Source organism: Gadus chalcogrammus, chromosome 8 (genome assembly GCF_026213295.1).
Source record: "Gadus chalcogrammus isolate NIFS_2021 chromosome 8, NIFS_Gcha_1.0, whole genome shotgun sequence".
Classification (NCBI taxonomy): domain Eukaryota; kingdom Metazoa; phylum Chordata; class Actinopteri; order Gadiformes; family Gadidae; genus Gadus; species Gadus chalcogrammus.
In genome coordinates, this window is record NC_079419.1 from 5,307,639 (window position 1) to 5,319,711 (window position 12,073).

The window sequence follows — 12,073 nt, forward strand, 5'->3', positions numbered from 1 at the left end:
ACACACACACGCACACGCAGCGATATATAAGCAGTTAACTTTGTGCAGTTATTTTTGTCGATTTTGTAGATCGCCCAGAAACATTTTATTCAGCCAACAGTTTAGTTTATGCAATCACACGATTAGACCGTGACACCAGGCGTGCATTCAGCCGAAAAAATGCCTATTTACAGTAACTGTTTGAAAAAAACAAAGTACTATAACAACGTAGGCAGGGCTCAACTTGTCTCGCTGGGCTATAAAAAAAAGAAAAGAAAAGCTCAGGGCCTGAGAGGAGTGAATAAAATGGACTATGGACAGATCCCCCCCTCTGATGCAGTGGGCCAAGGTAACATTACCGTTACAGCATCCACTCAACCTGTTAGAGAGAGAGAGAGAGAGAGAGAGAGAGAGAGAGAGAGAGAGAGAGAGAGAGAGAGAGAGAGAGAGAGAGAGAGAGAGAGAGAGAGAGAGAGAGAGAGAGAGAGAGAGAGAGAGAGAGAGAGAGAGAGAGAGAGAGAGAGAGAGAGAGAGAGAGAGAGAGAGAGAGAGAACAACAAAGAGCCCTGCGTGCTAACAGGAGGAACTCCCTCCAGGTGATTGCTTGTGAAACACGGTCTTTGCACGAAAGCGATGCCGATATCGCCCAACACACCTTACACACACTTACGCTCCACACACACCCTCACAGGCAGAGATAGTCATCTGGAGAGTCATCTTTTTTCAGCTTCTGTAATCAAGCTGAGACAAAACCCTACATCTGCGATAATCACTGTGATTATCATGCTAATTACTTTCACCTTTTATGGTTACCTACCGTGTTGTGTTTACATGTGTTGCTGTTGTCAAGGATTTAACTCTGAACTTTAATTTGACTCATAACAGTCTGAACTTCACATGCCACGTGACGTTTTTAGATTCTTCGAACGTCATGCCCCCACGACGTTTGTGAAAACGCTAATCCCACCTTAAGGGATGGTTTGTCGTTATTTATTTTAAACTGATTTCTCCCTGTGATCACGGTTTATCTGGTGTAATCCCAGGCACCAGTTAGATAAAAGAATACACGCTGAAGCTATTGAATTAGGCTGTTTAGATCAGAACGAGAAAAAAATTAAAGTCATGTCTGTTTCCCATGCGGTCTCCCATGCGGTCTGTTGGATTCCATAAACACATCTCCCAGGTGGTCTGTGTCTCTGTGTGTGTGTGTGTGTGTGTGTGTGTGTGTGTGTGTGTGTGTGTGTGTGTGTGTGTGTGTGTGTGTGTGTGTGTGTGTGTGTGTGTGTGTGTGTGTGTGTGCTTGTGTGTGTGGGTGTGTGTGTGTGAATACACTTGTGTGTGTGTCGGTGTTTATACTTGTCGGTGTGTGCGTGTGCTTACGCTTATGTGGGCGTGGGTGTGTGTCTATGGGTGTGTGTGCGTGTGTATGATTGTGTTTGTGTATCCTCGTCTGTGTGTGTGTGTGTGTGTGTGTGTGTGTGTGTGTGTGTGTGTGTGTGTGTGTGTGTGTGTGTGTGTGTGTGTGTGTGTGTGTGTGTGTGTGTGTGTGTGTGTGTGTGTGTGTGAAGACGGACGGCAAGGGGATGGTGCAGCCCTCCAAGCCCAATGCGATCTGACATCTGAGTTGAATGATATTTATTTCCAGCCCCCACACTGCCAGGGCAACGCTGGGCCTGTAGTCCTGTCCCCATAATGCTGAGCATAGCCCCAGCTCCCCATAACCCCCCCCCCCCCCCCCCCCCACCCCCGAGCTCTCCCGCTCTCCAGCTTCCACCCCCCCTCCCCCCCCCCCCCCCCAGCTCCCTGCCCTGAATCTGGTTTGTGTTTGCCCCTGTGCCGGTGTTAGGCGGAGAATGTTTACAGTTGCAAGTATGCGTGCGTTTGTACGTGTGTGTGTGTGTGTGTGTGTGTGTGTGTGCTCTCGGTTGTTACAACAAGCCTCGAAGGCACGGGAGAAGTCAGTGGAAAGTGTGTGTGTGTGTGTGTGTGTGTGTGTGTGTGTGTGTGTGTGTGTGTGTGTGTGTGTGTGTGTGTGTGTGTGTGTGTGTGTGTGTGTGTGTGTGTGTGTGTGTGTGTGTGTGTGTGTGTGTGCCTTGTGCCTTGTGCCTATTTCAACATTTGGAGAATCTGTATTTATAGGCTTTCATTTATTTAAACCTCAATGAACTTGTTCAATGCCTTTTTAACGTGAAACCTGACAAGGGAGTGAGTGACGTCAGGGCTTCTGGATGGCAGGACACCACGGACGTCACTGACTCTCTCCTGCTCTCTCCTTCGCCGGGGAAACCCCCACAGTGTAGGTGAGGGAGTTCCTCCGAAAAGCAGTATTTGCCTCGAAGGTCCACAGCCGCCTTCGGCCACGAAGATATCACCTGGGCTTGGATTTCAGTTGTTTCCTGCAGCTCTGGGTCTTTGTGGGAGAGACGTGCGTGTTGCTCCGAATAGACAAGGCATCATGATGTCAGTCACCGTAAACCCCATGTTTAGCAAACAATGGCCGCCGCTACGACGTGGCATAAGAGCACTTCATGATCTATTTTGAGGGCTGCTTTTCTCCCATGGAATTACACACTTACTTACTCATCCGCTGGTGGAATTGTGTGTGGATCTCTGCTGTGACGTGTTTTGTACATCACATAATTGACATGTGAAAAAAATAAACTTTGAGGTGTGTGCGTTGGGTGTGTGTGTTGACGATTCACATATGTATCCCTTTCATTATATTTGCATTTTTGTTTTTTGTGTGTGTGTGTGTTTGTGTGTGTGTGCGTGTGTGTGTGTGTGTCTGTGCGTGTGTATGACGTACGTACGTACATACTTACGTACGTACGTGTGCATGTGTGTGTGAATGTTAATGTATGCGTTTCCGTTTGTGTGTGTGCGTGAGAGAGAGAATGTGTTTCAGTACGCGTGTGCATGGCTAGGGTTGTGTGTGTTTGTGTTGGTGTGTGTGCTTGATCGAGAGAAAGAAACGAGTCATGTTTCACTTTGGGTGTGTACGGGTCACCCACCTGCAACCGGGCCGTCAGTGTTGGTGTTTTGTGTCACGGTGTGTATAATACACCAGTGCATTATACTCCCACACTAAAAATAGCCCCCATGCGTAAGAATCGACCTAGCCTGCTCGGTGCTTCACCCTGGGGATCATCTGGGATGAAAACATAGGGTGACAAACAGCATCATAACAGACATGACTCAGAGCAACCCTCCCTGTGCATTCTGTTGACATGTTTATTGTTTTGGGCGAGCTTAGGTAGGATCTGTTTTTCTTGAGGCACTTTAAACAACGTCTTCGCAGAAGCCGGTTGCTGGCCCAGTCCCACACATCGTTGAGGAATGTAGATCTAAGTGTCATTTTAATAACTTCAAAAATTCATGACGATGATTGAGATTAGTAGCAGAAGTTGTAGCATAGGCAGGAGTTCAGTAGATGTTACTTTTTGGGGTGATTTCTATTTTGGGACAATTCCGTTAAAGTCGAGACTACCAAATAAATATCGGGAACCCATTGCACGTCTCTGATTGGTCCTCGATTTTAAAACGTCTCTACCGTTAAACGTTGTGTGTGGTATGTCTACGGCTCGAAGAATGTAAACCGTGCTTGAAATATGATCTTCTTTTCAAGAACACTGTGAGCTGAGGCATACACTGACTGAGGTATTCCCGAGATCTAAGTGAGATTAACGCAAGTATGTTTGCTGTTTGAAGTCACAAACGGGGAGAGTTTGCTTGTTAAAAAGCCGGTGTCGCCTTTCTTGTGTTCACAACGTCATATAATGAACCCCATTATCTAATTCTTCCACTTGTCCAAGAGTGTCATCCCTTTGTAAAGACATGTAATCACGACAGTCATTATATTCCATTGTATTTAAGGAACAGGTTGGGCCAATGAGGGATTCTTCCATGACGGAGAACGTTGGAAGTGCGTGAGAGACGGCCGCCCAAGCCCATTCAGAGTAACAATCCCCTGCCACGGGATCTCACCTCCCATGGTAATGTGAGACGAATCACTTGTCTGTGTAAACATTGCTCATTTATGTTTGGTGCACATAAGTAATTGATAGGCCGTGTGTGATTCATCTGGGCTAGGCCCGGATCGCTGCTCCTCCACTCAGACTCGCTCGGCCTGTGCATGAACACGGTGCCACGGACCGCTGAGTCGCAGACAGGTCTGTTTAAGACCTCAGAATCACGTAAATAATCCCCTTAAATAACGATATTAATAATATTAACAATAACCATGACGATAATAACAACACCAACCAAAAACACAAATAACTATAGTTCCGATAATAATAATGCAAATAACAATAATTTTACATAATGATATTAATGTAAATAATACCAACAAAAAAAACATATCTAACTATAATCACGAAAATAATAATAAATAACAACACCAACAATAACAATAAATGACACAAAATACCAACCAGTAGATGATACTTCAATGGCACAATAACATTAACGATAACAACAAAAACAAACATAGCATATCTTATTTTATCTTATCTTAATCTTATCTCATTATACGGTGTGACCAATTTCAACGAAACCAAACTCTTCCTCCACCACCATAGTTGGAATTTGTTATTCATTCCCAGCAACCAGTGCAAGGCCTCGCCGGCCGCCAGCTGCTTCCCAGTAAGGATGGGTGAAACTGGGGCGCGAACCCAGCTCTACCTTTCTGAGGAAACGTCTGACGACAGGCAGAGAGGATGTTTTCCCCACGTAGGCAGGAGTCGGTGTTTGTCCGGCTCTGCAGAGAGAAGGTGGGTGGCTCTGGGGTCAGGAGGAATTCTATTTCAGTGTCTCTCTCTCTCTCTCTCTCTCTCTCTCTCTCTCTCTCTCTCTCTCTCTCTCTCTCTCTCTCTCTCTCTCTCTCTCTCTCTCTGTCTCTGTCTCTGTCTCTGTCTCTCTCTCTCTCTCTCTCCGGAAAAATCTGGGTCCATCAATGACCTTTCGACCCCGCGAGAGACACGCTCACCTGGGCAGTGGGGAGGAATTGTTACTGCGATGGCTCATTGGATTCACGTTTATCATTCCTTACCACCGCCCCTAAGCCCTAACCCATCAAAAATCGCACACCGGAATACCCCACACCACTGATGCCGATATCGATCAAAGAGCTTGACGTGTGAAGAGGAGGTTCAACTGCACAATAGGGGGGGTCAAAGTCCAAAAAGGAATGCCCCCTCCTCTCCCCCACCTCCGGTGACATCACTTCCTAACGTCGACCTCGCGGAGTTTCTCACCGCCGCGCCGTGTTGTGTTGTGTTGCCAGATCAAAATAGACCCTTTTGAAACAGGAGCCGCCGCCTTTAGCATCAGCCTGAGTCCAGCCGCACACGAGAAGAGGGACAAGGGAGACAAGGGGAAAGAAAACAAACAATAGGGACCTGAATGGGGCGGAAAAATAGAGAGCTCCCAATCCCTGACCTGATCATACAAAACTGCTGGGAGAGGAGGGAGGTATACCTTCCCTCTGTTGGTCAACCCTGGACTCATTGTCTAGAAAGTTCCACGGATTGGACGGTTCAAAGAGACCTTGGTGTGTTCCACTTATGTTAAGAGACATAACCGCTGTGAAAGTATAGAAATCAAATGAAAAACTGCCGGGGACTTTAATGAAAGTGGTACAGAAATCCCACATCGGTGAAGTGATTTTTTGTTGAGAAATGAACACACCAGTTTTGTTTGCAGTCTGTTTCAAGAAGGCACTTGCATTAAACAAACGACAGAACCTTGGGATAGACTCACAACAATGGCGCTATGGACACTTCATGTCACCTAGGCATGTGTGACTGAAATGCAGTCGGTACACATGAGCATGCAATGCAAGTCAAAAACCTCAGGTTTATTTTTCTTTGACAAAGATTGAATCGATAAGCGATTGAAAGGCGCCACATGCCCTCCATGTTTACTCTGTTAATGCGCAGTAACTGTAACTAACTGCTAAACATGAATACACACATCATCATATGCACGACATGCACTCGTATGGGTCAACCATCCCTTGACAAACAGAACTCAAGGAACACGGTGACTGATCTACCCGCCGGCCAGAGGGTAGTAGAAAATACGTTCAAAGCATCGATTCTAAAAAGGGTATTAATCACTCATCTGCATTTCCAAGTTGTGATATTGTTGTGTGCTGTTTTGTTGTTGCTTTTGGATGACACACACACTAAGCAATTGATCCATTATGGCTCATCTCAAGATGACCTGATTCCAAACCGAACCAGAGCCAGATCAACCGTTGCCACGTATAACTCTATAATATCGAATCAGATTAAATCTCACAACAGAAGGAGCTCCTACCCCTCTCTGCCATCCTCCTTGACCTTGTTTTGAGGCCAGTGGAGAGCCCCCCGGTATAGCTTGCTTTGTGTGTTTGTTTGCTTTGAAAGCAGTGCTTGAGTGGCTGTTTTCTATGTCAACAGCCAAAAAGTGTTCAAAAGGCTGATCAGAAATACCTAAGGAAAAACTGTAGAAAAGTCCATTTGAAGACTAACGAATCATGCACCATAACCCTTTTCTCATTACTCTTTAATGCGTGTGTGTGTGTGTGTGTGTGTGTGTGTGTGTGTGTGTGTGTGTGTGTGTGTGTGTGTGTGTGTGTGTGTGTGTGTGTGTGTGTGTGTGTGTGTGTGTGTGTGTGTGTGTGTGTGTGTGTGTGTGTGTGTACTGGGCTGCCGGGGGCTGTGTACAGTATCATTCCTTCTCCACATTGCGTGTACCTTTTTAGTCAGAGAGAGGTTTGTGTCTAAACAATTAGAACGAGTGTGGGGAGCTTGCATAAACAAACAACCGATCCGTTCAATCATTCGCGGCGCGGGATTCGCTCGGCTTACCCGTTGCATAAACTGATGACTAAAACAGGGAAATTAAAGCGAGCCGAGCCGTCGTCGTCTATACACTAACGGCCGATGTGTCTCCGCACAAGAATTGTATGCTCGGGGATGGGTGTTGACGCGGACGCGCCTTGTCTGGCACGCAATGTGCGCTGACAGACAGGAACCTGTTTTCGAGTCCCGCCTGAGGCTCTACAGCCTGGCCCGTTTTCTTTTCTTCTTTCTTCTCATTGTACAACGAGGGGGGAATTGTTTTGGCTCCTTTCTCTGGGCGTCGTGCGACTCACGCCATATACATCACAGGGAGTGATCACAATAAGGCTTAATTTTAGAACCACCTGAGAAGGTTAGCGGAAAGGACGTATCGTGGGTGTCCTCTGATGAGTAACCTCACTGGGCAGAATTTGCAGAGGAAATATTTATTTGTTTGTCTGTCTATCGACCTGTCCTTTCATCTACCCATCCACCTGAGGGCATCTTCTCATCAAAACAATGTTAATATTTTGATGATCATATGCTATGCTACAGGTTGCCTCATTGATATAAAAAAACGGATAAACAACTTCTTAAAAACAATATTGCTCTAGAAAAGGGTGTTACTGTAAGAGGCTATCTCATGATTCAGTCTGATTGGTGACCTACCAGAGGGACACTCTGTGAGGCATGAGGGTGGGGTGTCCGGCTTTACAAAGGCTTATACAATTAAACACAATGACACACCTTTGATTCAAAGTCTGTTGTCCGTCAGTTTTATTTAGTCTATAAGAACACTTCTCGTATCGGCTCCTACGCATTTCAACAACAATACACTTTGTAAAAGCAAATGACGGGTGCCTCATAAATGAGCGCTTCAGCATGGTCACACCTAAAGTTTGTAATGCTCTTTAATCTTTAATGTTCATTTAATCAATTTAATTCTGCCAATGAACAGTAATGTGGATGCCCATGGGTGGCAGGTACCAATTCACAGATAAACTAAGCTCACACCATTGGGTGTTATCAAGAAGCAGGTAATCAGCCCTTTCCTTCAGAGTTCACACACCCTGATTGGGATTGGTGAATAGGTTGTATCCATTATCGAAATTATAACTGCCATGCTTTGTGTCGCTGAAGATAAGCTACTGATGAGGAATTACTTGTTATAGAGTATATCATACCATGGCAACGATACGTGTTATAGTTTGTATATCAGACCATGGCAATCAAATTTATTGTGTTATTGTTTAATTGTTTTAGTGTTTTATAGAAGAGTGTATTCTCTAGAAGTCAACAGTAGTGTGTGTGTGTGTGTGTGTATGTGTGTGTGTTTGTGTGTATGCTATATGTGTGTGTGTGTGTGTGCGTGGCTGTGTGTGTTTGTGTGCGTGGCTGTGTGTTTGTGTGTTTGTTTGTGTGTGTGTGTGTGTATGTACGTGTGTGTGCGTGGCTGTGAGTGTGTATGTTTGTGGCTATCTGTGTGTTTGTTTGTGTGTATGCTGTATGTGTGGGGCTGTGTGTCGTGTGTTTGTGTGCGTGGCTCTGTGTGTGTGTTTTTCTGTGTGTGTGTTTGTTCGTGGCTGTGTGTGTGTGTTTATCTGTGTGGATGTGTGTGTGCGTGTGTGTTTGTGTGCGTGGCTGTGTGTGTGTGTTTATCTGCGTGTGTGTGCGTGTGCGTGCGTGCGTGTGTGTGTGTGTGTGTGTGTGTGTGTGTGTGTGTGACGTCTTGGTAACCGTTTTCACAGCTGAGCCTTGGAGAGAGGTCTGTCCGCACCTCCTAACAGCTGTGTTTAGCTGAGTCACGCTATCCGACGGAAAAACGCTTTCATTTCTTCCTGAATTATTCATGAAACACAGTTTCTTATTCATGTACTAATGTAAATACGTGTATTTCACGATGATATGAAAAGATTCTCACCAATATTTTATCTTTGAACATATTAAAAAATACAAATATATTTTTTCTGACAGTAAGGCTCTAAAACACAGACATACATTTCAACTGAATTCATGAAAGTCTGAAATAAGGTGCAACATTTATTATTGAGGAAACGGAAAAGAAATAAGTGGATAAAAGCAATCAAGCCCTAGATCTATCCTAACGGGCAGAGCTGTGATTTCATGCCGCTCACACTTGTATCAAGCAGTGAGTCAGAGGCACACCCTCTTTATCCTCCGTTTGTTGATCTTACGTTACTCACACGTTAATAAACTTGACCTTTTAAACTGTTAGCAACAATTAAAAGATAGAGATAAAGGGCGAAATATAGGCAGGAAAGAGACAGGATAGTGTGGTTGAAACTGGTTTAATTCATAATATTTACCTTATTTCAGTCCTTGAGTCACGGAAGACTCATCTCAGACGATGTTTTACTAAGTAAGTGAAAACCCCAGTTGATCCACCTATGACAGTTAGTGGAAGGGGTTGCTTGTGCATTTTGCTGTAACTGAAGAGGTAATTGAAGAGGTATGGCTCCGGGGTCTTCCTGTTCTCGCAGCTGGGCTGCTGTTGTTGTTGGAAATAGACTGCGTCTCAGTAAAGCTTGCAGTGAAACGCTGTCAACCAGCAGCGGTGCAGGGGTGAGAGAGGTTGGCAACATGAAAATTAAAAGTCAGCTACGGTTCTACACTCACAAAAGTCAGTGAGTGTAGAAGTGAGAGTCACAAAAATACACATGCACACACACTCTCTCACAAACACACGCATACACACACATACACACACACACACACACACACACACACACACACACACACACACACACACACACACACACACACACACACACACACACACACACACACACACACACACACACACACACACACACACACACACACACACAATTTGGAGTTGGAATACAATGGAATGCAATCTTCAACGGGGAATATGGCCAGACACAGTATAACAATAAATGACAGTGGCATTATCTGATACGTGCTTTTACGCATAATTCCTCAGCAGTAGTTATCTTCATTAAAGATTAATCAATTATTGAACAAACCTAAGGTTATATTTGTTTTAATTATTCCTCCATAATATGTTTTCTGTGTATGTATGTTTAAACGTTTTATTTTTTTTAAATCATGCCATAAATCAAACAAGTTTGAGATGGAATAATTAAAGGCAGGATAGCTGTGGGGTTAGGGTTATTTGACTCAAAAAAACGCAAAAACGCAAAAACGAGAGTTCGAAAAAAAGAGTTTGATCCCCAATGTTCATAGATGACTTGTAGACACATATTAACTCAATGTAAGTCACTAAAGTCGTTATCAACATTTGTGTTGATCACATTACAGTCACAGTCATTTTCGGTGATGGCCATGTATGCAAAGTATTGAATTTGTTCTGAATTGACCAAATTAAAGTAATTGAATCCACGCAGAACAGATTGTCATGTGGATCACATGCTCTTTCAGAAAAACACCCCGTCGCTGTCCTAACATGCATGTCCATCCTCGCATGCATGTCTGTTATATCATGCAAGTCTTTGTATGCGACGCAAAACCTTTGGGAAAATACACACACAAAGGCCCGGTTTTGGTTCCAACTTTGGGGCAGATAGAGTTTCCACATATGTAACAGATTCATTCATATTGTTCTTTTACTGTTCTGGAAATTAGTGTAGGCCTACTGTCTTCCTATTGTCATTTCTAAGTTACACCAAATGACTTTCAAACTACTTACAGACAGAATATTTGTGTTGAGGGAAGCTATCTAGGTCACCTTCTGTTGTGCAATGTGTGTACATTACATTAAGTCATTATGAAAAGGCTAGGTAAAGAAGAGAACAACTTACAGTTGAAAGGAGAGCAGAGGTTGGGTTAGTCAGGTTTATGTAAGCTTGTTCAATTTCAGCAAAGCTTGGAAAGAATTCCACACGTCTCTCACCGAAACATTCCTACAACATTGACTGACTGACTGACTGACTGACTTGATGGATGGATGAATTGACAGACGGGTGGACACCATTGTAGCCGTTGTACCCTCATTAGGTTTCAAGAAAAAGGATCTCTCCATATCCCAACCATGCGATGCCGTGAAATGTGTATTTTAAGTATACAATTGAATGTTTGGCAGGGACAGAAGGGTGAGTGATAGAGTGTGCGGGTGGAGGTAATGGCTTTCTGTAAACATCAGTTAGCAGCAGTTTAAATACCATCGACACACATCTTAACAGGATGCTCGGATCAAACATGCCCTCTATTGGCCACTCCAGAAAATGCCTAGTTCAACACGATTGCGAAAGAATTAGGTGTGTATATAGCCTGAATATATCGACAAATAGATATATAATTGTTAAATTCTTCAAATCTTGAAGTGAATTCCACATAGTCTTTTACCAAAACATTTATATAATTTTGAATGACTAACCGACCCATAACATTACTCTCCGGTTCAAGAGCATGTGTACCCCCTGATGGTAAGTAATTAAAAATTCTGGGATCAATAAAGTCCTCTGAATACGAACACAATTGCACTGTGTAAACAAAGAGTTTGTCCATGATATGAATGGCCAATGGTGTGCTTGCTATTTTTAACACTTTGGTGGTTTAACTGTTTGATAAGTTTGGCAGGGCTATTCAAATTGTGTGTAGGTCTATAACAGAGGGAATAAGGCAATAGGAATATTGGTATATTTGTACTGCTAACATATTTGTACTGCTATCGTCATAAATATTTGAGACTGTAAGCCCTTTGAGACTGTAATAGTGATAAAGGGCTATACAAATACAATTTAATTTAATTTAATCATTACATAAGAAACAAATGTATATCTTACAGTAGATGGACTCTGAACAATGGCAGCCCTGATGGACAAGTGCACCATTCATACGAGATGGTCAACCCGCGTCCACCTCTGGGTTTAAACCCATTTATTATCCCACCGCAAGGGTAGGATAAGGCAAATTATGCATACTCCTGTGTTGACCATACCAGTGTCTGGCGTGTTGCTCTAACCAGGGTCGTGGTGGCTGTGATGTTGCTGTTAAAAACATGTTTCCCAGAGGGGCCTTGGCTGGCTCAGCACTGAAGCCTGACATAGGCGGTAAGCCCCACTTAATGGAAGATCAATATTGGCGCACAGCTCTCGTTCATGTCTAGCTTTCATTCTCACAGATTAGGTACCAGTGGTTCACTTGGAGAATGCTGGTGCTAATGCTGCACCTTATTAGTATTACCTCGAGCTAACTGTTTTCTGAAGCCAACGGGGTAAAGCAGATCTGGGGAAATAATGCTTTAAAGTTATAGGGGAGCTGTT